A 4,393-nucleotide genomic window follows, 5' to 3' on the forward strand; every position below is an offset into this window, starting at 1 on the left:
CTGTGGGGGGGTAGGTGGGTAGCGTAGGGTAGAGGTGGGTGCTCTGGGCACGAGTGGGTGCTGGGGCGGGTGAGTGGGTGCTGTGGGATGCAGGTGGGTGCTGGAGCACAGGTGGGTGCTGTGGTCACGGGTGGGAGCTGTGGGGTGCAGGTGAGCACTGCAGGGTTGATCTCAGCGTGGCTGGGAGCTGTAGGGCACAATGAGGGGGGTTGTGGGGTGCAGGTGGGTGCTTTGGGTACTGATAGGTGCCATGGAGTGAAAAGGGGTTTTCCCCCCATCCCCTATTGTTGCCAGCAGAGCTGGGGGCAGCAGGATTTGGGCAGTTCCAGGCCCTGACCTGGTCACTGGGCACAGGGGAGTGGAGAAGCTGGGGGGGCCCCAGCACTGTGGAGGTCCCAGGGTGCTGAGTGGGATCTGGTTTTACTCAACACTGTGCTCCCATCTCGTGTCTGGGGTCCCCTGGGGCAGAGGTTTGTGGTACCACATGTTGGGGGGGGGGGGCAAGTGCTGCTTCTGGGGTCCCCATCCTGCCTTTGGGGAGGCTGGAGCATCCATGGGGAAAGGCCAGGTTCTCAGCCAGCAGGGAGATCAGTCTAAATCTGTCCCTGACTTGGGTTCGGTGCCAAAAAAACCATTATGGAGCAGAAGAGGATTTATTCCCACGCTGGGAGGGCCAGGAGGTGGGGCCTGGGTCCCGCAGAACTCCCCAGGGAGGAGAGGATTGGGCCTGATGCGGCCCCTGGGGCTGGGAGAGTCTGAATGCTGCTGATGGCATGGGTGGACTGGGAGCAGCTTTAAGGGGATTTCTACTCCTAAAATAGGGGAGTGGGGAACAGCTGGACATTGGGCTGTGGGCACCAGGGATCCTCTGGCTTTGGAGATCCTTCTGTAACCAGCATTGCCAGCTGTGCCAAGTGGTGGTGCAGGAAGCATCCCTAGTCCTCACCCTCCCCATCCTCCCCATCCCGGTTTTGAGGGCACCCCTGGGCTCAATCCCCAGTGGGACAGGGGAGGTCCCCTCAGGAAGGACAAATCCGAACCCATTGGATCCCATGCCCAACCCTCCCTCCAAACTGCCAAATAACGATGACAGCAGTGCTAATAAAAAATCAATAACCATTTATTCGATACAGCTGTTTCATACATACAGTACAGGGAGCGCCTCCGCGGGGGCTCAGCTGCTCGGACAGTACTCTCCAACTGAGGATTTGTCAATGATTAACAAAAGAACAGATCGTCACAAATCGGGAGTTTATTATAAGATAGTTTACCGTTAAAACAATTTTATTTTTTTTTTTTGCAAATAAACACTTTTTAATATATATATTTATATATTTATATATATGGTTACAAGTGATAAATTGAAAATTCTTTTTTTTTTTTCTCCTATTTTTTTTTTAATGTTTTCGTTTTTTCCCCAAAATACACTTATGCACTAATAACTGGCATCGACGAGAAACATTCGGATATGCCGTGGGATGGGTGTCACGAGGAGAGAAAGAAAAGAACAAAACGCTCCCAAGGTTCCTGGGTGTGAGAGATGCTCCAGGCCCAGGCAGCTCCATCCACTGTGGCTGGATTTGGCCCTCGCTTCCTGCCTAGAGCCGGCGCAGCACAGCCACCCTCACCGGGGTGTGGTGTCAGTGCCAGGGGTTCCTCAGCCACAGCAGCCCCCTGGGACTGAAGTTTTCCATGAGGTCTTCCCTCAGGGGGATGTGCCCATCCCTCTGGATCAAGGTGGTTTCCCAGCTGGCGCTGCCTCGCTGGGAGCACCTGAAGGGGCACAACCCGCCGGCCCCAGCAATGCCACTGTGGTGTCACTCAGCCCAGCCCACTCGCCGGCAGCTGCTGGTGATCTGAAGATTTCACTTTCTCATGGGAATTCCCAACTGACCACAGTGCTGCCCTCACCGGGGCTGTGAGCGTTTCCCAGGTCTGAGGGTGAGAAGGAGAGCACCAGGACCGCAGCTCCTGCTGCCGACCCTAAGACCCCAGATGGTCCCTGGGGTCCCCTCCAGGTTGGTGTCACTCTGTGATGCCACCACAGCTGTCCCTGCTCCCCTCAGGACGGTCCTTTGCAGACACTCTTGTTAAAGAAGCAGAGGTTGGGTTTTGATGTGGACTCCATGACAACCCCCCAGGCTGGCCCTTCCCGGGGTCTCCCCTGCCCTGAGCAGCTCCCAGGGCTCCCCCCTCATGGAGCACAGTGCTGCCTGTTAATTTAATCAACGAGAAGCCAATTAATTGCACATTAATGAGAACGGAGCCCCGGGGCTGTGCACAAGGCGAGGCGCTGGGGATTGTGTGGTGACCGTCCAAGCCAGCAGCCTGGGCCACCTGGGTTGCCCCTCCCTGGGTCAGGGCACGAAGCTTTCCCGAGGGCTTTCTTCCATAATGGGATGTGATTTTGGGATGCAACAGCTCCCTCTGCCCCTTTGCAGAGATTTCAGTGCCAGGTCCCCATCTCTGCCCACTGTCCCCTTCCTGCTCCTGCCGGCCTCCCCAGCAGCCCCAGTGTGCCCCCCAAACACCCTCCTGGGATGGGGGGGTCACTGCCCTCCCAGCCATTGTGGTTTTGGTGAGGGCACACAGGCTCAGCACAAGAGAATGCCACTGCCAGGACAGCACCAACACGTCCCTGTCGTGACAAACAGCGAGCAGCCCCAAGCGTGCACATCCTACACTCCCCTGGAGCTCCCCCATTTTCCCAGAGAAGCAGGATCTACCCCGGTGACACCATCCAAACACAGGTCCGATGAAGAGCAAGCGGTGACCAGCCTGTGCCGCAGTGACTAATTAGGCTTTCTTCCTAATTGCGTCGAGGCTCGGCGCAGCCAGCAGTGCTCCAGCATGTTCCCTCACCTGCAGGCACCTGCCCAGCTCGCTGGGCAATGCAGAGCATGGATCAAGGGGCTGGAGCTGTGGACAGAGCAGGAGACCTGGCTCCCCGAGAAGCTGCCCTGGCTTCAGCCCCCACTGACCCCTCTCCCTGCCCGGCTGGAATAACCTGCCAGTGGAGGATGTTAATTATGACTGAGCCGCTGCTCGAAGCCAGGGAATGATCCCGAGCCTCTAGCGGGCAGCAAGGAGCAGCGACTCCTCGGAAAACGAGGATTGAGGTTTGAACTGATTAAAGCAAAAGCAGAAGCTCTCCCTCCGATGCCACTTTCCTGGCTCTGCATAGGGAAAAAATCGAATTAAGGTTTTCTGTTCCGTTACCGAGAGGAAACGTGCTTGTTTCCCAAGGACCGAGGTAGCCTGGTTTTGTCTGGAGACGGATATGTCCTGGTCCAGGGAGGGTTCCCTCTGGGCTGGAGCTGGAGGTGTGATGACCATGTCAACACAGGTGCAAAGAAGAGCCCAGGGGGAAGAGCACAAGCAGGGACAGCACCACAGGGACCTCCCATCCCGGGGGGATGATCGGGGGCTCAGATGCATCTTTGGGAGCAGAGACTCCCCCCACAGCGGGTCCTGGCCCAGAGGGACAAGGGGAGCAGGAGGTGCCTGGGCAGCGGCTGGGCTCGCCCCAAAGCAGGACCCGTGATTGTCACTTGACGCTGCCCCTGTCCCATCACACACCTCCCACGGCTGCAGCTGGGGAACCGAACCCCACTCCTCCCTCCGGTGTGATTGGGTAGAGCACAATGGGACCCTGAATCACCCTTGGATGCCCCCCAGGCCAGGGGGGCAGGCTGATGGCTGCCATCTCCCCCTGACCCTGGCACTGCCAGCTGCGTTCGCGAACACAACTCGAGCACCGAGGCACAGCTCCCTCCCTGTGCCCCCTCCGTGGTCGCACTGCCACGCTCCATGGTGCCCACAACATTCCCCCAACTTTCCATTAAACCCTCCAACCCGGCCAGCCCCACCTCCCGCTCTTGCCCCCTGCACCCCCAGCCCCACGTTCCCTGCTCCCTTCTCTGCCTGTGCCGCCCAGACAAACCCTGCCAGGCCGACACCCCATGGAGCTGATCCCTGCCAAGCACGTTCTCCCTCAACCTGAGGCTGTGGGGAAAGTACTGCCGACCCCACCAGCAATCGCTGCCGGACCCTCTGCCCGACCAGGTCAAACATCTTTGGAAACATCGCCCTGGAGCTGGAAGGTTGGGGCCCGCTGGAGGCTGCCGGGCAGGCGGGCAGCTCCCTGCCTCGGCACGCAGCTGCTGGTGGAGGGTCCCCGTTCACGGGACCCGCTGCTATTGCACTTCTCTTTCACTCAAGCGTCACCAGTTTGGTGCAGGGGAGGGGAATCACGGGCTGGGGGAGGCAGCGGGGTCCCACCGAGGGGTATGTACATAGGCAGGGGGTGGAGAATGGTCCAGCTTCCTTGATCCTGTTTGTTTTCCAGTGTGAAACAAGGTCCGTGACTTTAGTTTAAAGTGGTTAATTGGTA

This window comes from Empidonax traillii, unplaced genomic scaffold, assembly GCF_003031625.1.
Source record: "Empidonax traillii isolate 1590-97213 ecotype Southwest subspecies unplaced genomic scaffold, ASM303162v1 scaffold816:size509043, whole genome shotgun sequence".
Taxonomy (NCBI): Eukaryota; Metazoa; Chordata; class Aves; order Passeriformes; family Tyrannidae; genus Empidonax; species Empidonax traillii.